Source organism: Oryctolagus cuniculus, chromosome X, assembly GCF_051225735.1.
Source record: "Oryctolagus cuniculus isolate XC-2025 breed Fujian yellow rabbit chromosome X, ASM5122573v1, whole genome shotgun sequence".
NCBI classification, from domain to species: Eukaryota; Metazoa; Chordata; class Mammalia; order Lagomorpha; family Leporidae; genus Oryctolagus; species Oryctolagus cuniculus.
Genome location: NC_142888.1, coordinates 39,747,406 through 39,772,067, shown reverse-complemented (window position 1 = coordinate 39,772,067; position 24,662 = coordinate 39,747,406). Strand labels below are relative to the sequence as shown.

The following is a 24,662-nucleotide window of genomic DNA, read 5'->3' as shown; positions in this document are numbered from 1 at the left end:
GACTTTATGAGGATAAGCAAGATTTACTCATGCTTGGATTTGGGGGTAGATACCAATCCATCATTGCCCTGGTACAAGTCAAGTACTACACAAAAGGTCAAATGCAATGTCAAATCCAAAGCCTCCAAGAAAGAGTTCAGTCCTTAAGAGAACAGATAACTTAACCATGTGAAACTTTAGAGAGGATCAGCATTCAATTAGTACTGCTGAAACAACACACTGAGGAGCTACAAGAACACCTGGAATTCCTTCTAATGTACATATAAATAGAATCATGGGCGCTTTTTGTATCACCTAACTGGTTTATGGCTTTATACATTTGATAAACCAAATGAAAAGTGAATCTCCATTCCACATCCCACCCTTTATCTCTAGATAAGACAAAAATCTATTTGGATTTTCAAGGTAGAGTTTTAAGTGTTCATGAATTTCTTCAACCACATTCAAGAAAATGATGTCTTTAATTTTGGATGTTGTCTCTCTTCATCTTGAACATAAAACTCCAGCAGATTTAATATTGGCATTCATCACCTGGCCAAACTCTTCCTGTGTTCTTCAAGCCAATGAAATTCGGGATTCGCAACATTCTCTGTGTCAACAAAACATGGCATGGAATCAGTAGATTTGATAAAGATCTGGTTTTTCCTGGCCACGCTGGACTTCTAGTCGCCATCTGGATTGGGTTTAGAAGAGGGGAAAATGCTGATGTTTCTTGGTCTGAGTCTCTTTTAACAGTAGAGATGTAGAAGAGAGAGTGAGACCATGAGGAGACTGGCTGCTGACGACTGTAGGACATTGCCATCTGCCCTACTGGTGGCATTGGTTGGACTTGGAGCAGTCGAAGAAACATTCGGGGAGGAGTTACTTGACATTGTTACCACAGTTGTTTGATTTGAATAAATCTGCGTGGGTAGGAGCAGTGCCAGCAGCAGCGGCCCCAGTCCAAGCCTGGCCACCATTGCTCTGCCCATGTCCACTCCGTCGGTGCGCGGCGCGTCTCGTGGGATGCCGGGTGCGCGGGGATCAGCAGGCTCCGGGCGGGCGCAGGCGAGGTGGCTAAATTTACTTTTAAAGTCATAGTTACAGAGAAAAAGGGAGTGACAGAGAAAGAAAGATCCATCCACTCATTTACTCACCAGATGACCACAACAGCCAGGCCTAACAAAGCCAGAAGCATGGGGCTTCATTCAGGTCTCCCATATGCGTGGCAAGGGCCAAGGAACATGGGGCATCTTCTGCTGTTTTCCATGCTGGGAGCTTGAACAGAAATAAAGCAGGCAGAAATCAAACAGGCACCCTATGGGATGCTTGTATTGCAGGTGGCAGCATTGTTACATTACAATGCCAGCCCCTAACCTCCTCAAGTTTGACAAGTCAATTGAAAGCATAGACAAATCTCTCAAATACCTTCTGGATGTCATGTATACAGACTTGGTGATATACCTTAAGAACAAAAAAGGTTCTTCATTTTTAAAAAAGTTAATATGAGAGACCAGAAAGAGAGGGAGTTGCACACACACACACACACACACACGGGCGGGGAGGAGAGAGAGAGAGAGAGAGAGAGAGAGAGAGAGAGAGAGGAGAGAGATCTCCTATCTCCTGGTTAATGAGCCAACTTACTGCAATGGCTGTGAGTATGGCAAAACTGGCAGCTGTAAACTCAATCCAGTTCTACCATGTAGATGACAGGAACCCAACTACACGCAACATCACCACTGTCTCCTAGGGTCTGCATTATCAGCAAGCTGGAATCTAGACCTGGGCATCAAACATAAAAATTTTGATGTGTGATGCAGGCCTTCCAGTCAGCAGCTTAACTGCAATTTCCTATGCCCACCCCAAAAGCAAGATTATACATGTGGTTATAGATTCTTTAATTCATCCATAATTACATCAGTGTCTTAATGTTTTCTTCAGTTCCAGCAGTAGCCTGGGAAAAGGTCCTTCTTAAATAGTAGACTTTAAGACCGCCTATAAGTTTTTATTCATTGATTGGATCATAGTGGTAGTGATTGCATGGAGAAATACCACTTTAATATTAGGATGATCAGCAATAAAAGGAGGATGTACAGGAGAGTTATGAAAAATAAACGAACTCCTGAAAGGTATGTTATTCCCCAAGCAGAACTTCTCCACTTCTCTGGCCTAGAACTTCAGTAGAGCATTTTGGAAGATGAACTGTGTCACCCATGACATTTCTCCTGTAGTAGACTTATTGATATGCTGAAAGATCTGGGATTCTCACTGTGGCAGATCACAAAGGATTTCAGTTTGAATACTGTAACTGTAGACAAGCAAGATCCTTATACTTTACTCAAAAGTCTTGAACCTGGCATTGAATTGGCATTTTTATTGACAAAAGCTCATTCAGATACCCATTTTCTTTTTTAAAGTTTTTATTTAATGAATGGATTTTTTCATAGATACAAATTTTGGAATATAGTGATTATTTCTCCCATACCCACCCTCCCACCCCAACTCCCATCCCACCTCCCTCTCCCTCTCACATCTCCTTCTTCACTATGGTTCATTTTTAGTTTGATTTTTATATACAGAGGACCAACTCCATGTTAAGCATATATTTCAATAGTTTGCACCATACACACATACAATATATAGAGTACAGTTTGAGAACAAGATTTGCAGTCAATTCTCACGTGGTACAACTAACTATGGAGGTCCTATAAGGGGAGTAAGTGCACAATGACTTCTGTTATTCCTTTAACAATTAACATTCTTATTTATAATGTCAGTGATCACCCGAGGCTCTTGCCATGGGCTGCCAAGGCTATGGAAGCCTTTTGTGACCATAGACTGCATCAGTATTTGGACAAGGCCATAAGCAAAATGGATGTTCTTTTCTCCCTTCAGTGAAGAGTGCATGCTTCTTTGATGACTCTCTTTCCTCTGAGGTCTCACAGAGATTCCCTGTGTCGGATATTTTTTTTGTCACAGAATCTTGGCTTTCCATGCCTGAAATGCTTTCACAGGCCTTTCAGCCAGACCAGGAAGCCTTAAGGTTTGATTCTGAGGTCAGAGTGTTATTTACAGCGAATGTCATTCTAAGGAGTTTGCGCTGTGTACTGCTTCCCATATTGGACTTTCCTTCCTTTTTAATTCTATTATTATTAACAGGTACTTGATGTTATTTACAAGATCACTTTTACACTATGTATATATTGACTTTAACATTTAACATGATCATTTCAACAGTTAAGATGTATTTATACCACTGATTTTATGGGTTTGGAATCCCATGTCAAGTTTTTAGGCTGTACCCTTAGAAATAAGTCTGTAGGACTGTATGCAGAACTATATTGCTTTACAATCATAGACTACCTCCTCCCTCTCTTATTCACCCTCTTGTTTTTAACTGGAATCTTTTTCCAATTGACTTAAAGTACAAATGATTAACTCTATGTTACATAAAGAGCTCAACACATTGTATTAAGAAGAAAAAAGGAAAAGAAAGAAAACAGAGAAAAAAGGATATACAAAATAAAAAGTAACAATAATAAAATGTCCCTCCACAGTCAGGCCAAGGACTATTCAAGTCATTGATTCTGAAAGTGTCAATTTTGCTTCTATAGCTTTTATTTTAGGAGCACTATTAATTCTCCCAAATTAGGGAGAACATATGGTATTTATCTCACGAAGTATGAGGTTTTCCAGCTTGCTCTATTTTGTTGCAAAGCACCAGATTTCATCCTTTTTGAATGCCGTGTAGTATTCTGTAGTGTACATATCCCACAATTTCTTTACCCAGTCTTCAGTTTTTTTTTATGTTTACGTTATTTTTTAAACTTCTATTTAATGAATATAAATTTCCAAAGTACGGCTTATGGATTACAATGACTTCCCCCCCATAACATCCCTCCCACCTGCAACCCTCCCCTTTCCCACTCCCTCTCCCCTTCCATTCACATGAGGATTCATTTTCAATTCTCTTTATATACAGAAGATCAGTTTAGCATACATTAAGTAAAGATTTCAACCGTTTGCTCCCACACATAAACATAAAGTGAAAAATAATAGATGATTTTTTAAATGATGATGAAATCAGATCAGACCTATTGTCATGTTTAATCCCAGTGAGAGTCAAGTTGGGAATTGATAATTTCTTCTTCTTCTTTTTTTTTTTTTCAGAAGATCAGTTTAGTATACATTAAGTAAAGATTTCAACAGTTTGCACCCCCATAGAAACACAAAGTGAAATATACTGTTTGAGTACTCGTTATAGCATTAAGTCTCAATGTACAGCACATGAAGGACAGAGATCCTACATGAGGAGTAAGTGCACAGTGACTCCTGTTGTTGACTTTACAAATTGACACTCTTGTTTATGGCATCAGTAATCTCCCTATGCTCCAGTCATGAGTTTCCAAGGCTATGGGAGCCTTTTGAGTTCTCCGATTCTTTTCTTGTTTAGACACGGTCATAGTCAAAGTGGAGGTTCTCTCCTTCCTTCAGAGAAAGGTACCTCCTTCTTTGATGGCCCATTCTTTCCGCTGGGATCTCACTCGCAGAGATCTTTCATTTAGATTTGTTTTTTTTTTGTTTGTTTGTTTGTTTGTTTGTTTTTGCCAGAGTGTCTTGGCTTTCCATGCCTGAAATACTCTCATGGCCCAGTCTTCAGTTGATGGGCATTTAAGTTGATTCCATGTCTTAGATATTGTGAATTGAGCTGCAATAAACATGGAGGTGCAGATAGCTCTTTTGTTTACTGATTTCATTTCCCTTGGGTAAATTCCCAAGAGTGGGATGGTTGGGTCATATGTTAGGTCTATATTCAGATTTTTGAGGTATCTCCATAATCTTTTCCATAGTGGATTTACTAGTTTACATTCCCACCAACAGTGGGTTAGGGTGCTCTTTTCCCCCACATCCTCTCAAGCATTTGTTGTTTGTTGACTTCTATATGAGGGCCAGTCTAACTGGGGTGAGGTGAAACCTCATTGTGGTTTTGATTTGCATCTCCCTGACAGCTAGAGATCTTGAACATTTTTTCATGTGTCTGTTGGCCATTTGTATTTCCTATTTTGAAAAATGCCTGTTAAAGTCCTTGGCTCATCTCTTAACTGGATTGTTTGTTTTGTTACTATGGAGTTTCTTCATCTCTTTGTAGATTCTGGTTATTAATCCTTTATTGGTTGTGTAGTTTGCAAATAATTTCTCCCATTCTGTCAGTTGCCTCTTCACTTTCCTGACTGTTTCTTTTGCTGTACAGAAGTTTCTCAATTTGAGGTAATTCCATTTGTGCATTTTGGCTTTAACTACTTGTGCCTCTGAGGTCTTTTCCAGGAATTCTTTGCCTGTGCCAATATCTTGAGGGTTTCCCCAATGTTGTCAAATAATTTGATGGTTTTGTGGTGTAGATTTAGATCTTTAATCTATGTTGAGTGAACATCAGATATCCATGTGAACATCAGATATCCATTTTCAAAGTAAGGATTTTTCCTTCCTATGAAAATTCTTTTTTCTGATGGAAAATTTTTTTCTGGATTTTTTTGATCTGCTTAGGGAAAACAACAAAGTAGAGAAAGAGTTTACACCTCTTGATTCATTTATTGAGGTCTCTATAAACATTAATCTAACACCTACTTATATTATTCTTGATAGTATATGAAATACAAGTACAAGCCAATGTTATCATTAAAATAGACCCATCATTCTACATAAAACACTAAAGAATATCTGATGACACATAAAGCAAATAATAAATGTGATTCTCCATAATGCAAAATTTTCCTATTCAAAATCACCTTAACAATGAAATGAGAAAAAAATCTTCATTATTCTAAGAAATATCTTTCTAATTTTTATAAAATAATTGTGTTTGATAAAATACAATAACTAATTCATAAAAGTTGTCTTTATGTATTAACTTCCATGTATGGGGAAAGGTGTGCTATTTTTCTTTCTGTGTCTGGCTTATGTCACTTTGTGTAATGATTTCCAATTCCATCCATTTTGTTGGAAAGTCAGAATTTCATTTGTTTTCATGGCTGAGTAATAGTCAATCATGTATATATACCAACTTTTACATATCTAATCATCAGTTAATGTACATCTATGCTGATTCCACATATTAACTATTGTGAATTAGGCTGCTATAAATGTGGAAGTGTAAGTATCTCTTTCATGTCCTGACTTCATTTCTGTTGAATTTATTCCCAGAAGGGTGGTAATTAGATCATATGGTAGATCTATTTTTTAATTTGAGGAATCTCCCTATTCTTTTTCATTACTTCTACAAGTAGATTATCTACCTTGACATTCTATGATTTTGATTGACTTTTTTGTCTCTCAGTGTGGTATATTCATAAGTATCATTTGTAAGGCTGACTGGTAATGAATTATTTCTTTTTTTAACAAAGATTTATTTATTTATTTGAAAGTCAGAGTTACATAGAGAGGAGATGCAGAGAGAAAGAGAGATCTTCCATCTGATGGTTCACTCCCCAATTGGCTGCAATGGCCAGAGCGGTGCTGATGCTAAGCCAGGAGCCAGGAGCTTCCTCCAGGTCTCCCACATGGGTGCAGGGCCCAAGGACTTGGGCCATCTTATGCTGCTTTCCTAGGCTGTTGCAGAGAGCTGGATCAGAAGTGTAGCAGCCAGGACTAGAACCAGCAAAATTGGGATGCTAGCACTTCAGGCGTGGACGTTAACTCGCTGCACCGCAGCACCGGCCCTAAAATTATTTCCATTTTTGCTTGTCTTAAAAGTTCTTTATGGCTGGCGCTGTGGCTCAATAGGCTAATCCTCCGCCTTGCGGCACCAGCATACCAGGTTCTAGTCCTGGTCTGGGCGCTGGATTCTGTCCCGGTTGCCCCTCTCCCAGGCCAGCTCTCTGTTGTGGCCAGGGAGTGCAGTGGAGGATGGCCCAAGTGCTTGGGCCCTGCACCCCATGGGAGACCAGGAGAATCACCTGGCTCCTGCCTTCGGATCAGCGCGGTGGCCGCGGCAGCCACTGGAGGGTGAACCAACGGCCAAGGAAGACCTTTCTCTCTGTCCACTCTGTCCAAAAAAAAAAAAAAAAAAAAAGAAATAAAGAAAGTTCTTTATGTTATCTGCATATATTAAGGGAAGACTGGTTGGGTAAAGTATTCTGGGTTGGCAGTGATTTCTCTTAGAACTTGTACTGGCAAAAGGCTTGTGTTTTTTTCCGCTGGAGAAAGCACTCTTGAACAATAAAAAACAAATATGAAGGCATCACAACACCGATTTCAAGACATACTACAGAGATATTAAAACCAGCATGGTACTAACATACAAATTGACATATAGGCCAATGGAACAAAATAGAAACCCCAGAAATAAATTTATCTTTTTTAACTTTTATTTAGTAAATATAAATTCCAAAGTACAGTTTATGGATTACAATGGCTTTTCTCTCCCATAACTTCCCTCCCACCCGCACCCCTCCTATCTCCCACTCCCTCTCCCATTCCATTCACATCAAGGTTCATTTTCAATTATCTTTATATACAGAAGATCAATTTAGTATGTATTAAGTAAAGATTTCATCAGTTTGCACCCACACGGAACATAAAGTGTAAAATACTGTTTGAGTACTAGTTATAGCATTAATTCACATTGAACAACAGATTAAGGAGAAAGATCCCACATGAGGAGTAAGTACACAGTGACTCCTGTTGTTGACTTAACAATTTGACACTCTTATTTATGGCATCAGAAATCTCCCAAGGCTCTAGTCATGTTTCCATGGCTATGGAAGCCTTTTGAGTTCGCCGACTCTGATCATATTTAGTCAAGGTCATAGTCAAAGTGGAAGTTCTCTCCTCCCCTCAGAGAAAGGTACCTCCTTCTTTGATGGCCCGTTCTTTCCATTGGGATCTCACTCACAGAGATTTTTCATTTAGGTCATTTTTTGCCACAGTGTCCTGGCTCTCCATGCCTGAAATACTCTCATGGGCTCTTCAGCCAGATCCGAATGCCTTAAGGGCTAATTCTTAGGCCAGAGTGCTGTTTAGGACATCTGCCATTCTATGAGTCTGCTGTGTATCCCACTTCCCATGTTGGATCATTAGCTCCCTTTTTGATTCTATCAGTTAGTATTAGCAGACACTAGTCTTGTTTATGTGATCCCTTTGACTCTTAGACCTATCAGTGTGATCAGTTGTGAACTGAAATTGTTCACTTGGACTAGTAAGATGGCATTGGTACATGCAATCTTGATGGGAATGTATTGGAATCTCCTGGCACATTTCTAACAACAAATTTATCTTTAACAAATATTATTAAAAATTTCCCTCAAAAAATAATGGACTCTTCAATGAGTGGTATGTGGAAAATTAGATTTCCCCATTGCAGAAGTTTTAAAAAAGTTCCCTATCTTTCACCTACACCAAAATAAACTTAAAGTATTAAGGTTCTAAATTTAAGACCTGACACTATCCAAATCCTAGATGAAAGCTTAGAAGAAACACTGTGAGAGATTGGCCTATGCAAAGACTTTTGGTTGAAGATCCTAAAAGCCCAGACAATAAAAGAAAAAAATAGACAAATGGGATTATATCAAACTAAGAAGCCTCTGCATAACAAGGAAACCAATAGAATGAAGAGACAAGGGACATAAACACAGAAATCATGTGCAAACGATGCATCTGGGCATGAGTTCATGTCCCAGCTTCCCTACTTCCAATACAGCAGCTTCCTGTTAATGGTCTGGGAAAAGTATTAGAAGATGCCTTAAGTGTTTGGACACCTGCCACCCTCATGGGAGAACCAGATTAAACTCCTGGCTCCTGGATTCAGCCTGGCCCAGCCCTGGACAACATGACCATCTGGGGTTAACTAGCAGATTGAATCTCTCTCTCTCTCCCTCCCTCCCTCCCTCTCTCTTTCAAATAAATAAATAAATCTTTTAAAAATAAAAAAATATTTTTAAAAAGACACATGAAAAATGCTCAGGATCACTAACTATCAGGGAAATGCAAATAAGAACTACCATGAGTTATCATCTCACTAAAGATAGAATGACTCATACAAAATCAAAAAATAACAACTGCTGCTGATGTTGTGGAGAAAACAGCATGCTAATACACTTTTTCTTGTTACTTTCTAGCTTCACTTTATTGTAGTCAGAAAAAATACATGATGTAATTTCATTTTTTCAAATTTATTGAGACTTATTTCATGGCCTAGTATATGGTCTATGCTGGAGAATGTTCTGTGCACTGACAAAAAATATGTGTTCTGAGCTATGATATATAATGCTCTATAAATGTCTATTAGGTCCATTTGGTCTATAGTGTAGACTAGCGCTATTGTCTCTCTATTCTTTTTTGTTTATTTGATCTGTCCATTGATGAATGTGGGGTTTTGAAATCTCCAGGTACTATATTGGAGTTTATTCCCCATTTAAATACATTAGCACTTATTTTATAAAGCTGGATGACCTAGAATTAGGTGCACACACATTTACTATAGTCATATCTTGTTGCTGAATTTATCTCTTAAGCATTATTTAGTGACTTTCCTTGTCTCTTTTAAGTATTTGCTTTAACATATATTCTGTTTGATATAAGTATGTCTACTCCCGTTTGCTTTTGAGGTCCATTTACAATGAATATCTTTTTCCCATTCTTTCACTTATAGTCCATGTTTGTCTGTGCTGGTGAATTTTGATTATTCTAAAGTCTGCATACACTACAGTCTGTTTTTTTTTTGTATCTGTTCAGTCAGTGTGTATCTTTCAACTAGAGTAAATCATTCTATTTATTTTCAAGTTTATTATTGATAAGTAATGACTTGGTCTTGCCATTTTTACTTTAAAATTCTCATTTTTGATAGTCTTTGTTCTTCTATATGTAGATTATCTACCTTGACATTCTTTTATTATTTTGATTGGCTTTTTGTCTCTCAATGTGGTATATTCATAAGTATCATTTGTAAGGCTGTCTGGTTGGTAATAAATTACTTCAATTTTTGCTTGTCTTGAAAGAGTTTTATGTTATCTTCATATATGAGTGAAAGCCTGCTTGGGTAAATAAAGTATTCTGGGTTGGAAGTGTTTTCTCTTAGAACTTGTACTGTTTTCTCCAGTCTCTCTTGGTCTGTAGGTTTCTGTTGAGAAACCTGCAGTCAATCTGATTTGAGTTCCTTTAAAAGTGTCCTGGCACTTTTTTCTTACCAATGTTAGCATATTATTTGTGCTTTACTGTTGAAAATTTATCTATAATGTATCATCATGAGGTTCAGAGATTTTTCCTGGAGACGTGTCTTTGGATATTAATTTGTTAGACTATTTTAGCTTTAGTTGTGGTTGCATTTTGTAATATAATTCCTGTATACTTTATTTGCTTTAGTTGATGGTAGTTGTGGGTGGTTCCTGTGGTTCTGTGTGGTCACTGAGATCTCTGTTATGCAGTTTTCCAGTTGTATGTCAAGTGAGGAATCAATGTGCTTCTCAGTTGTTAGGAGCAGGCCTAACTGATGTTGTAGGTGTGCCTGGCACATAGACTCCAAGCCAGTATCCAAGTCAAGAGCAGAAGTTGCAATATCAGTGTTGGCTCCAGGAACAAGATAGTCTTGGAGACTCCTAGCTGCTGTCCAGCTCCAGAGATCCAAAAGATGCACTAATGCTAGGTGGAGGAGGTTGGTTCTACAGATTCTCATCGAAAGTGTGGCTGGATCTGTGAGAATGATAAGAAATCTGGGACACCCCTCATGCTGGGCTCCATTTGGTACAATAATCTCAGATCCAAGCCACAAGTAAGCAGAAGCACCAAAAATCTGGCAACTTCTGTGTCAGATGGGTTGGAGCCAGGAGCCTCATGCTTATCCTGGCCAGAGCACAGAAACTCTGGGCCAGAGAACCCAGCAAGCAGGAGCAAAGTGATGTGTTTAGACGGGACACAGAGAGTCCAGTTAAAAGTCCCAGCAAGAAAAGTTTTGTTGGGTTAGACATAGCACAGCAGCTCTAAAATTTCAGTGTTTTATACTTTAGTCATTTTAATAGGTGTTTAGTAATATCTTATTATTTTAATTTGTAATTGCCTAATGATGCATTACACTGATAATGTTACCACTTGCTTATTTGACATATGTAATATGTATTTTCTTTTCTTTTCTTTTTTTTTTTTTTTGACAGGCAGAGTGGACAGTGAGAGAGAGAAAGAGACAGAGAGAAAGGTCTTCCTTTTGCCATTGGTTCACCCTCCAATGGCCGCTGTCATTTTAACTGGTGTAAGGTGAGACCTCATTCTGGTTTTGATTTGCATTTCCCTGATGGCTAGTGATCCTGATTTTCATGTGTTTGTGGCTATTTGAATTTCCTCTTTTGAAAAAAAAATCTTTGCCCATTTCTTAACCGGATTTTTTTTGTTGTTGTTGTTGTTGTTGCATTCTCTGAACTCTTTACAGATTCTGGATGTCAACACTTTACCAGTTGCATAGTTTGCAAATATTTTCTCCCATCCTGTCATTTGCGTCTTCACTTTGAAGTGCAGAAGCTTCTCAATTTTATTTAATCGCATTTGTCAATTTTGATTTTGCTTCTGAGGTGTTTTCCATGAAGTCTTTGCCTATGCCAATATCTTGCAGTGCTTCTCCAGTGTTCTATAATTTGATCGTATTGAGTCATAGATTTAGGTCAACAATAGACACTCTAACAGGGTAATATGATACCTCATTGTGGTTTTAACTTACATTTGTCTGATGGTTAGTGATATGGAGCATTTTCCTGTATTTGTTGGCCATCTGTATTTCTTTACTTTTATTGGAAAGGCAGAGGGACAAATAAAGGGAGACAGAGAGAGAGAGAGAGAGAGAGAGAAACTGACTTCCATCTGCTTGCTCATTTCCCAAATGCCCACAAAGTCCAAGTTTGACTAAAGCAAGAAGCTAAAATTCAACCTGGGTCTCCCCCATTGGTGGTGAGGACCCAACTACTTGAGTGGTTTCCTTATTCTCCCCATGGTATACATTTGATATACAGTTTGAATCAAGAGCACAGTCAAGACTCAAACCCAGGCACTCATAATAAGAGCTGCAGATGTCCAATGAAAACTCCTGCTCACTATCTCAAATGTCCACCCCTGTCTTTCCTCTTTGGAGAGCTATTTAAATCCCTTGCCCATTTCTTAACCAGTCATTGCATTATGGTTGTTGAGGTTATTTTTTAGTTCCTTATATATTCTACATATTAATTCTTTATTAGATTCATAGTTTGCAAATATTTCTTCCATTCTGTCAGTTGTTTCTTCTCTTTATTGTCTCTTTCTTTTGCTGTGCAGCAGCTTCTTATTATCTTCTAAATATCTGGAACTTCGTTGGAATTTCCTTAAATCAATAGATGAATTTTTGCAAGAACTGACATTTTGAAAATATTGAGACTTCTTATTCACACATGTGAATTATTTTTCAGTTATATAGATCTTTAACTTATTTTATCAGAATTTTGTAGTTTTTCTCATTTAGATTTTGTAAACTTTTCAAAATTGATATCTAAATGTTTAAATACTTGGTAAGTAAATACAAATGGCATTATGTTTTTAATTTGAAGTTCCATTTATTCATTGCTCATAATAAATGACAAGAATAAGTTTTAGTGATTACAATTAAAATAATGTATTCTATATTTACAAATGCTATTGGAATAGATTCTAATGTGCTTACTACAAAAATATAATATGTTAAGATGATGGATGTATTAACTAGACTGAATCTTTGTATAGTGTGTATGCATAGATCAAAACACCACATCATATCCCACAATCTTGCATGATTGCTATCTGTCAAATAACAAATCAATAATCAACACAAATAATTTTTTTAATTTATATACTAACTTTGTATCCTGTATGTTTGCTATAGTTATTTCTTTTTTCCAAAGTTTTTTTTGTTATTCTTTGGGATTCTTTACACACACAATCATGGCTTCTGGAAAAAAAGTAATTTCATTCCCTGCTTCCTAATTTTTAAGCCTTTGATTTCTTTTTCATGTCTTATTGTATTAGCTGCAAATTCTGGAATGATTTTGAACCAAGTTAGTGAAGGAGAACATCTTTGCTTTTTCCTTGCTCTTAAGCACCTAGTTTATCACAACTAAAACTATGATACCAATTATAGATTATTTATAGCAACTCTCTACCAAGGTGAGTATGTTCCCCTGGATTCCTGCTTGTTGAGAGTTTTTATCATGAAGATTGTTAAATTTTGTCAAAGAATTTTTGGAAGTTTTGTTATCATTAGTAAGATTTTTATTTTTCAGTCTGTAATGCATATTAGTCAATTTTTAATATCGAGAACAAATTTTACTTTGTCATGAAGCATTATTCCCTTTACACATTATTATATTTGACTTGGTAACATTTCATCTAGGAGTTTTAATCTAGGTTCATAAGAGATGTTGAGCTATATTTTTCCTTTCAAGTGGTGTCTTTGTTAGGTTTTGCATTAGGCTACTGCTGTATCCCAGATGAATTAGTGATCCCTTTTCTTCTATTTTTTTGAAGAAATGTCAAGAATTGGCACAATTTCTTACCTGAGCCATTACATTCACCTATGCCAGGTGTTTTTTTTTTTAATTTAGTAAGTTACTAATGGTTTATTTAATTTCATTAACAGATACAACTCTACACAAATTGTTCATTTCTCCTGGTATTACTTTTGGTAGATTTCCTTTTAAGAAGTTGATCCATCCCATCAAATTTATGTAGATAGTGTTCTTTTAAAAGATTTATTTATTTGAAAGTCAGAGTGACAAGGGGAGAAAGAGAGAGAGAGAGAGAGATTCTTCCATCTGCTGATTCACTCCCCAAATGCTTACAATTGCCCAGGGCTGGACCAGGCCACAGCCAGGAGCCAGGAATTCCATCTGGGTCTTCCACGTGGGTTGCAGGGGCCCAAGCACTTGGATCATCTTCCACTACTTTCCCAGGTGTATTAGCAGGAAGCTGGATCCGAAGTGGAGCAGTTGGTATTTGAACTGTTGCTCTAATCTGGGACAATGTTATCATATATGCTAGCTTAATTACTGCACCACAACACTGACCCTGTATAGTGTTTCCATTGAATTTTTCATGATGATTGTATTAGAAAAATTGCCTCTTTCTTATATCAGCTATTATTGTTTCCTCTACTTTTTAATTATTTTTTCAAAGAATCAGCTTTTAGTTTCATGATTTGTTCTATTGACTTTTGTTTTCACTTTCATTGATTTATTCTCTAATTTTTGTTATTTTTTTGCTGACTTTAATTTGCTTTCCTTTTTCAGTTTCCTAAGGCAATTGCTTAATTATTAATTTTAGATTTTTCTTCTTTTCTAAAATAGTACATGCATTAAATAGCACAAATTTATCCCTAAGCCCTGTTTTTGCTGCATCTTATAAATTTTGTTAAATTGCGTTTTAATTTTGATTTTATTTGAAATGTATTTTACTTTCTTTTGAGACTTTTGTAGCCTATGTATTATTTAGAATGTATCTATTAAACAATAATCTGCTATTTCATGTTTCTCTTAATCATTCTTAATTTAATTTTGTTCAATGAGAACATTGTTTTTGTGAACAAAATGTTCAATGAGAACATTCTTTTTAGTCTTTGTAGTTTGGCAGGATGTTTTTGTTACCTAGATTATTTTTGTTCATTATAGGGAATATCCTTTATAAGCTTGAGAAGACTTTATATTCCCGTGTTGCTGCATGAAACGTTCTATAGATATCAATTAGATTCAGATAATCTTTCTTGCTCTGAAGTCTGCCATGTAATTGATATAGTTACTCTAGCTTTCTTTTTATTTATATCGATATCTTTTAAAGATACATTTATTTATTTATTTGAAAGGCAGAGTTACAGAGAGAGGAGAGACAACGAGAGAGCTAGTCCATCCTTTGGTTCACTTCCAAATGGCTGCAATGTCTGGGGTTGGGTCAAGTCGAAGCCAGGAGCCAAAAGCTTCTTCTGGGTCTCCCACATGGGTGCAGGGCCCAAAGCACTTGGACCACCTCCCACTGCTTTCCCAGGTGCATTAGCAGGGAGCTGGATCACAAGTTGAGCAGCCAGGATTGAAACTGGCCCTTACATGGGCTGCTGGCACTGCAGACGGGCTCAACCTGTTGTGCAAAGCACCAGCCCCTCTTAAAATTAACATAATGTATCTTTACTCATCTCTTCACTTCCAATCTATGAATCTCTTTACATTTAAATTGTGTTTCTTAGAAATAACATTTATGTGAATCATTTTTATTAGCTCTGATATTAGCTATAGTTTAATCATTTTAGTTAGACCATTGACATTTAAAGTGACAATTGATACAGTTATCTTAATATCTACCACATTTGTTACTACTTGCAGTTTATTGCTCTTGTTCTTTATTCTGTTTTTTCCATCCACTAATTTTCTGCCCTCTATGACTTTCATTCAGTGTTTTGTCTGATTGGATTTTTTCTTCTCTCACTTTAACTTTCTTTCTCTTTTAAATGGTTTCTCTAGACTGCTATGTATGTTTCCAACTTATCCAAGTCCTGAAAGTATAACACTGTATTCACAAATTCCCCTTTCTAGGTCTTAAAATATTGCTGTTGTTAATCCATGAGCTATAATCACTGAATGTAGCTTTCAATTGTTAGATTGAGCAAGATGTTACTTTTTTATAATTAAGTGTGAGAGGCATAAAATATTTTTAACTTAAATTTGTTCACACTCTCAAGATCTGAAGTAAATCTGGGTTCCTGTTATTAGCAGACATGGCTGGAACAGAGGATCTTATCTTTGCACATGAAAGAATTCAGATATGAAACAAAGTGGTAGTAATCAAGGTTGCAAGGTTTAATGGGGTAGAGCATGCATCAGAATGGCATGTCTCCAGATGGAAGCTGAGAGTGCCAAGCCATTCAGGCTGGGGTAAATAAGGTTATATAGTTTAATGGAGCAAATACACCTGACAGTTCAGGTGGGCATCTCAGCAAGGGACTGGGAGCAGAGAGAGCTGAAAGCTGACAGTAATACACCTGAATAGTCAAGGCAGCATCTCAAAAAAGGGCTGTAGAGCAGTATGTACTCAGAGTGGGTCTTATAAGAGAATGGGGTCCAGCTCTTCCCATGGTTTCTCCTTCCTCCCACCCTCTTATCCTGGACAAAATGATTTGCTGGGTGTGAAATAAATAAAATTCCTTCAATATTTTATTACCCAATGCTTATCAGACTGAGTGGTACATTTGGCACCAGACAGAAAGGATTGTCCTGAGGTGACTTTCTTGAGGAAGGCTATGAATGTTTTATTGCCCAATATCATCAGACAAAGTGGCCCACTTGGCTCTAGTCAGAGAGGATTCTCCTAAGGTGATTTCCTTAGCAGGGGAGGATCACTTAAAAAGTTATTGGGAGTATGGAGAGGACCTTGTAGTGTAAAATACTGGGCTGATTCCAAGGCCTGCTTCTCAGGATGCCAGAGGCTGCTACATTCCTTTCTGCCAGTGCTGGTGCTTTGTTTTCCTTAGGCCGCTCTCACACATGTAGGCCAATTTCTATCTTCCAATCTAACACTGTCCTATAATAGGTTTTCTTCTTTCTGAATAATATTTTTAATATTTCTTTCAAGGAGGTCCACTCATGACAAATTCCCCCAATTTTTGTTCATCTGAGAAAGTATTTACTATTCCTCATGTGTGAAGGGAGATTTTGCTGGGTAAGGAATGCTAGGTTGATGGCTCTTTCTTTTTAAAATGTTTAATATCTCATTCTACTATCTTATTTCTGACATGGTTTGTGAAGAGAAGCCTGATGTAATGCTTATTCATGTACATTTATAGTAAAATTTTTTTTCCTTTGGTTTCTTTCATGCTTTGTCATTAATTTTCTGCGGTTCACCTAGGTGCAAATTCTTTTAGTATTTACCCTACTTGTTCTCTGGCCTTTCTGTATCTGTGATTTGGTGTCTATCATTAGTATTAGGAATTTCTCAGCTATTATTGCTTCAAATATTTCATCTGGTTCAGTTTTAGATTTCTTCTTTTTTCTAGTACATGTATGTAACATATTGTGTAATTATCCTTCAATTATTGAACATTATGTTCTATCTTTTCATTCTCTTGTATCTTTGATTTAAAATTTGATGAACATGTAGTAGTTGTCCCTTTGGTTTAAAAATTTGAGGAACATGTAATACTTGTGGTACAGTAAAATCTTTCAACACAAGTGTGCATCATAAACTGATCAATTTAGGTAACTAGCATTTTTATTTTCTCACCTTTGGTTCAAGTTTATAGCTCCTCTCTTCTGTTTCCTCAGATGGTATATACTACATTATTGTAAACTGTAGTTGCCTCATTGTGCTATGGAATGCCAGAAATTATTATTGATTTTTTAAAAATGACTTATTATTTCAATCTAACTGTGTTTTGGTGCCTGTGAGAGTACTGGGCCTGAACCAACAGGCCTGATGAAGCTGGACACTGGTAGGTAATGTAAAGGCTAATTGAATGTTTATTGTTTCAGAAAGCCCCACATATTCTAAACTGCTAACATTACACTGTTGGAGCCTGTCTGTAGCCCCCAATCACATTTTCAGGGTCAATGTGTCACTCTGCACCACCCCAAACAAGCAGCTTAAGAAGGAACTCTACCTGCTGCTCAAACAGAATGAAGCCCAGGTTAACCCTCTGCTCTCTGTCTGGGCAGGCTCACCCCCTACTCTCTCTCTCCTCTCTCTCTCTCGCCCCCCCCATTCTGTAGCCTCTGAAATAAAGTATTTTCTACTTTAGCCACTTCCTCTCCTTTTTTAAACCCTAAAATACTAAAACCTAACAGTAAACATTCTCCAACTTCCCTCTATCTCCCTCATTCCATCCTTCCAAACAGCTAACAATTACAATTCCAAGTTCAGACCAAGTCTACTTTTTCCCTTTGCATTTCAGTTTTAGAAGTTTTTACTGACTTTATTATATTTTTTACTGATTCCTCTTTTCAGATGTGTCAAGTCTATTTATGTGTCTTTTCTGATTTCAACTGAATATCCATGAGTCCATCAAAGACTTCTTCATTTACGTTGTAGTGTTTTTGATTTCTAGCCTCTTGTTTTCACACTAGTTGAGTTCCCATATACCCCTCTCCTGATTCCCCCTATTGACATATCACATTAGTGTATTTGTCACAGTTATAGAACCACTCCCGGCTTCCTCTATTTTTAAAAGATTTACTTATTTATTTGACAATGTTATGGAGACACACACACACACACACACACACACATATTCCTTCTACTGATTCACTCCTCCAGCGCTGGGCCAAGCTGAAACCAGGCACCAGAAGCTTCTTCTAGGTCTCCCATGTGGGTGGCAGGGTCCCAGAGACTTGGGCCGTCTTCTGCTGCTTTCACAGGACATTAGCAGAGAGCTGGATCACAAGTGGAGCAACCAGAATAGGAACTACTGCCCATATGGGATGCTGTTGTTGTAGGTGGTGGTTTTACCCACTGTTAGACAATGCTGGCCTCATTCTTAGTTGTTTTTTTTTATTTTTATTTTTTTTTATGTAGTACAAGCAAGTGGTATTTATCCCATGTAAGCAAGGCTGTCAGCATTTAAAAAAATCAATAAATTGGACATACTACACAAACTGCAACAATGTTAAATGATTACATCAACTTTTGTAGAAGATATTTGGCATAAAAAAACTGAGCAAACAAGGAACAGAAGAGAAATTCCTCATCTAGATAAAGAATATCTATCAAAACCAGCTTTAATAGTGAAATTGGACAGTTTTCCCTTAAGTTGGAGAAAGGGGGAAGTGTCTTTTTCTCACCACTACTTTTCAATATTATGGTGGAATTACTAGACAGTGCAGTAACACAAAGAAAGGATACAAAATGCATACATATTGGGAAGGAAGACATAAAACTGCTAGCAAATGTCATTATTGCATGTAGAGAAAATTCAAAAGTACATCATAAGTACCCCTGGAACAATGTTAGTGTAGCAAAGTGGCAAATTACATGTACAATTTCATTGTTGTTCCATGTATGGGTAAGAGCTAGGATTTGAAATTTAAAAACAAAATTAAGCATCATTTAAAATTGCATCAGGTTAAGAAGCAAATCCCAATCTGTGTCTTTTAACTGGACAGTTCAGGCCATTAACGTTCAATGTGACTAATGAAAAGTGGTAACTTTGCCCTGCCATTTGCCAAAGATAAGTTCTAATATATGCTTTGAATTCCCTGTGATCTTTTGCTGTGAGGTTTCCTTCCTTTATCTTCTTTCATACTGATGACCGTGTTTCTGTGTGTAACACATCTTTAAGCATCTGTTGCAGGGCTGGACGAGTGGCGACAAATTCTTTCAATTTCTGTTTGCTATGGAAAGTCTTTATTTCACCTTCATTCACAAATGATAGCTTTGCAGGATATAATATTCTGGGCTGGCAGTTTTTCTCTCTTAGTACCTGGGCTATATCTCGCCATTCCCTCCTAGCTTGTAGGGTTTCTGATGAGAAGTCAGCTGTGAGTCTGATTGGAGATCCTCTGAGAGTAATCTGATGTTTCTCTCTTGCACATTTTAGGATCTTTTCTTTATGTTTCACTGTGGAGAGTTTAATTACAACGTGTCGTGGTGAGGATCTCTTTTGGTCGTGTTTATTAGGGGTTCTGTGAGCTTCCTGTACTAGGATGTCTCTGTCCTTCTCCAAACCTGGGAAATTTTCTGCTAATATCTCACTAAAAAGGCCTTCTAATCCTTTCTCCCTCTCCATGCCTTCAGGAACTCCTAGAACCCGAATGTTGGGTTTTTTAATAGTATCCTGAAGATTCCCAACAATATGTTTTAGATTCCTAATTTCCTCTTCTTTTCTTTGGTCTGACTGTATCCTTTCCTGTTCTCTGTCTTCTAAGTCCGATATTCTCTCTTCTGCTTCACCCATTCTGTTTGTAAGGCTCTCTATTGTGTTTTTCATTTGATCTATTGAATTCTTCACTTCAGTCACTATCCCAGTTTCCTGTTGTACTAATTGTTTCGTTTCATTTTGATTCCTCCTTAATATTTCATTTTCACGAGAGAGATTTTCTATCTTGTCCATTAAGGCTTTATGTAGTTCAAGAATTTGTTTTTGAGAACTTCTTAATATTCTTATCAATTTTTTGAGATCTGCTTCTTGCATTTCTTCTATGGCATCATCTTCATAATCTTGAATTGGGGTGTCTTTTTCATTTGAGGGCGTCATGGTGACTTCCTTGTTTTTATTACCTCGGTTTTTGCGTTTGTTATTTGGCATATTGGAGATATTTGGTTTCTTCACTGTGGTGCTTTTTCTTGTTATACTATGACTCTAGATTAAGTGGACTGTCTGTTTTTGATGGAGCCTTAGGGCTTGAGATGGGTGTGGCCTGAGAGCTCTGTTAGGTGTGCCAAATGTGACACTCCCAGGTTAGGCGTGGTAAATCTCTCTCTCTCTCTTTCTTTTTTTGATTCAAAAGGGAAGTAATTCCGCACAGCTGAACGAAGTTGGAGGTAGTTAACAGGCAAATGATATACCCACAGGAGCCAGAGATCGGAAGCTCTTTCCCAAGGACCACACAGGGAATCTGATCTGCCATCAGAGTGGGATCAAATTCTCCTTCAGTCTCCCACTGGGTTGCCAAAGTTACGGAATTGTAGCGTCTCTGGAGAGTACTCAGGTGAATTCCGTGAGTTCTCTCCCCCACCGTCTCTTTTTTCACAGTCTCAGTTCAGTAGCACCACAAATTTACTAGGTCCTAATCTCCTGTTAATTCGCTCTGCCCAGAGTCAGGTTTTTCTGCTAGGCTCAGGGCCGGTGCAGACCTGAGGTCGCTCTGCTTATGACGTATGTCCAAGATGGCGCCTGCTCTTTGTCTTGCTCGCCCTTGAGAGGTGAGTGGAGAGAGAGAAACCCATGTCCGTACCAGTCACCTTTTTTTTTTTCCTCTCTCTCTCTTCCAGTTAGCCCGGTGAACTTTCCCCCCCGGGGGTCGTTCCCTCTAGTCTCCTCTCTCCACTTGCCTGCCGGTGTCTCGGGCTATTGAGGTTCGGCTCACCTCACGTTCCAGCGCTGGTGTGTTGAGTCTGCTGCTGGTGTCCCGAACTGTGAGCTCCCACACTCTCCACGCAGGTCCGCTGTGAATCACGCGTTCCGGAAGAGTTTCTTCTGCTGTTTCCTCCCCTACTCTTCCTTGAACCTGCAGTATCTCTACTTTTATTAAGCTATCTCTCCCCGGACTATCAGTGTGCTCCCTTCCTATTCCGCCATCTTGCCGGATCCCTGTTTTTTTTTTTTTATTTTTTAATCCAAGTTCCCATTATCTCTTGAGACCACACCTCCCAGCCTCAGGTAATCAACATTCTGTATTCAGGTTGAGGCTTTTTCCTTGTTTATGGCTCCAACATATGTTGTTTTGACTCTTATTTCAAGTTTCTCGATTTCTGTGTTAGCTTTATAGTCTCGAATGTAGTGTCCTTCTTCATTATAGTCTTAAATATATGAATCTTAGTTATTTTACATTCCTGTTATGATACATGCAAGAGTTCTGCCACTTACGAATCTAGTCCCAATACTTATTTTATCTCTGTGATCTGTGCTTTTGTCTTCTTTGTCCTATGATGAATTATGCCATCAATAAGAATTTTATGTTTATTGGCTATCTTTATGGTTTGTTTTTTATCCTGTCAGGAAAGAAGAGACACAGCATGAAGCCACAGCCAGACCAGGTTTCTTTAGAAGAATAAAGTCTGGGAGTGGCTCACTCCAAGATGAACACACAGCAGAGTTGCCAGCAAAAACATAGCAGAGAACACACAAGAGTCTCCCTTACAGACTATTGGTTTATATAGTACAAAGTAATAGGAAGGGGCTTGGGGATCTGAGCTAAAGCTGGGCTCCTGAGATAGAGGGAGAGCTTGGGATAATTTTAAAGGTCCTGTGAGATTACAGTGTGAGGGATTTGGGCTGAGGTTGAGGTTGGACCCTGAGGCTGAGCTGTTGACTTGGGAGTTTGGGAGGAGTGGGGAGAGCTCAGGCTGATAGCTGGACTCTTCAGATAGTGGTGTGTCCAGCAGTCAAAGCAGGGCAGCATTTGTCAATCAAGGTGGAGCTGTGTTAGCAGGACAGAGAAATGGGGGCCTGCTTGCTGTTATGTAGGTGAGAGATCAACATGATCTAAGGTTTTTTGCCCTTGCTCTATCACTAACATCTTTGTTTTTTGTTGTTCGAAGTAATTTATTAATACATTAGGTTCTCAGGGTCACAGCAAATGTGTGATAATTACTACAATACAATTCTTATGTTAATGTGATATTAATACAAAGAGAACAGATTCAATGTAGTTCATAGATACAATTCTCAGAATATAATGATACTTTCCTCCCTACCTTCCTTCCCTCCACTCTCTGTCTCTTTTCTTTTTCTTTGTTTTATTTCTTGAATAAATATTTTATTTACATTATAGTCAAAGGCTTAATTTCCACTAAATGAAGAGTTCAACAAGTAAAACATAGAAGGCCCTAGCTCAGCAGGAATATTGTCAAGGGCTACAAACAATAATCAAATGAAAAGATGTTCATTTCACATATTTACAGTAAATTTTAATAATAATCACAGATAATTAAAACTATAGTAGTATATCATTTTTTAAAGATTTATTTATTAATTTGAAAGAGTTACACAGAGAGCAGAGGCAGAGAGAGAGAGAGAGGTCTTCCATCTGATGGTTCACTTCCCAATTAGGCCCAAGGGCAGGAGCTGCGCCAATCTGAAGCCAGGAATCAGGAGCTTCTTCCAGGTCTTCCATGCGTATGCAGGGGTCCAGGGACTTGGTTCATCTTCTACTGCTTTCCCAGGGCACAGTAGAGAGCTGGATTAGAAGAGGAGCAGCCAGTTCTCAAACCAGCGCCCATATGAGATACCAGCACTTCAGGCTAGGGAGTTAACCCGCTACGCCACAGCGCCAGCCCCTAGTGTATCATTCTTAAGCGTTAGTTTGTCAAAGATATAAGACAAAGTATGAAAAAACTATATTTGCAGCAATACTGATACACACAGTCACTTCTTACTTTTTGATTTATTTTTAAATTTTAACTCCTACATATAAGGGAGGATATGTGTTTCTGTCTTTTCATGTCCAGTTTGTTTCACTCAACATGATGTCTTTAAGTTGTATCCATTTTGATGTAAATGGTAGACTTTTATTCTTTTTTTAAAGATTTATTTATTTATTTGAAAGGCAGAGTTACAAAGAGGCAGAGGCAGAGAGAGAGAGAGAGAGAGAGAGAGGGAGAAAGTTTTCCATCTGCTGGTTCACTCCCCACAGGGCCTCAACAGCTGTAGCTGGGCCGATCTGAAGCCAGGAGCCAGGAGCTTCTTCCAGGTCTCCCATGCAGCTGCAGGGACCCAAGAACTTGGGCCATCTTCTACTGCTTTTCCAGGCCACAGCAGAAAGCTGGATTGGAAGTGGAGTAGCTGGGAATTGAACTGGTGCCCCACATGGGATGTTGGCACTGCAGGCAGTGGCTTCACACACTACACCACAGTGTTGGCCCCTCATTCTTTTTTAAAAATTAAAAAAAAATGAAAGAGTTACAGAGAGAGAGGGAGAGACAGAGAGAGAGAGAGAGAGAGAGAGAGAGAGAGAGAGATGGGTCTTCCTTCCACCTGCTACTTCACTCCCTAAATGGCTTCATTGGCCAGGGCCGTGCCATGCTGAAGCCAGGAGCCAGGAGTTTCTTCTGTTCTCCCACATGGATGTAGAGACCAAAGCACTTGGGTCAACTCTCACTGTTTTCCTAGGCACATTAGCAGGGAGCTGGATAAGAAGCAGAGCAGGGTCCCAAACAAGCACTCATATGGGATGCCAGCATGGCACACAGCAGTTTAAAGTTGCTTCATCACAACTATGGCCCCTCATTCTTTTTTATAGCTAAATAATGTTCTTGTGTGTGTGTATGTATGTGTGTGTGTGTGTGTAACACTCTTTTAGTCATACATCTGATGATAAACATCTCAGGTGATTCCATATTTTGGCTATTGTGAATAGTGCTTCTATAAACATAGTGGCATAGGCATTTCTTTGAGACAGCATGTTCATGTCTTTTGGGGATATACCCAGTAGTTTGTTTTCCCTTTTATATTTGAACTTCCCTGTAGTCTTCTTAATCGTAATCAGAAATGCATAGTTCTTTCAACTGTATTGTACTTTTGTCATGAAAGGATCCTTTCTGATGTGGTGGTAAAGTATGAGAGGAAAGAGTTATGTAACACAGTGATTAGTTCTTGGATTTCATGAGCCTGTGTCTCTTGTTTGTATCATTACAAATGCTTCTTAATTGTTGTGATTGTTCATTCTTAAGTGTGACAGGAGGGCTACAGTGGGCTTGTAACTGTTTCCTTTCCCCCACATAAAGGGTTAGAATGTACTTCATTTTAGTGCTTCCCTTCCTCTACTTTGAAAGCAGGAGGAGATGGATTTGGATATTTCCTTTTAAGAGGGTCAGTTTAGCTTTGGTAAAGTCTAAATATATTACAAAGTGGCCACTCTGGAATTTTAACTCTCAAACGTGTCCACACAAAGTCTTCTGGGATTCATTAATTATAGTTTAAGTTTTCCTATTGTGGTGATTGTTCTTGTGAAGTTCTATGATCTTGACTTCTGTTTTGGTAATTATTGATTGTGTATAGTTGTTTATCTGTC

General features: G+C 38.1%; 1 long non-coding RNA gene and 1 pseudogene across 1 annotated transcript in view; one reads left to right on the top strand and one right to left on the bottom strand.

The window, feature by feature from the left end:
• Positions 1-348: 348 nt before the first annotated feature.
• LOC149119616 (signal transducer CD24 pseudogene) lies at positions 349-1,048 on the bottom strand (annotated as a pseudogene).
• A 19,403-nt stretch (positions 1,049-20,451) lies between these two features.
• LOC149119615 (uncharacterized) overlaps positions 20,452-24,662 on the top strand; it is a 76,788-nt gene continuing 72,577 nt past the window's right edge. Inside the window, exon 1 of the long non-coding RNA XR_016227711.1 lies at positions 20,452-20,853. This is a non-coding gene — a long non-coding RNA (uncharacterized LOC149119615). The remainder of the gene's footprint in view (positions 20,854-24,662) is intronic.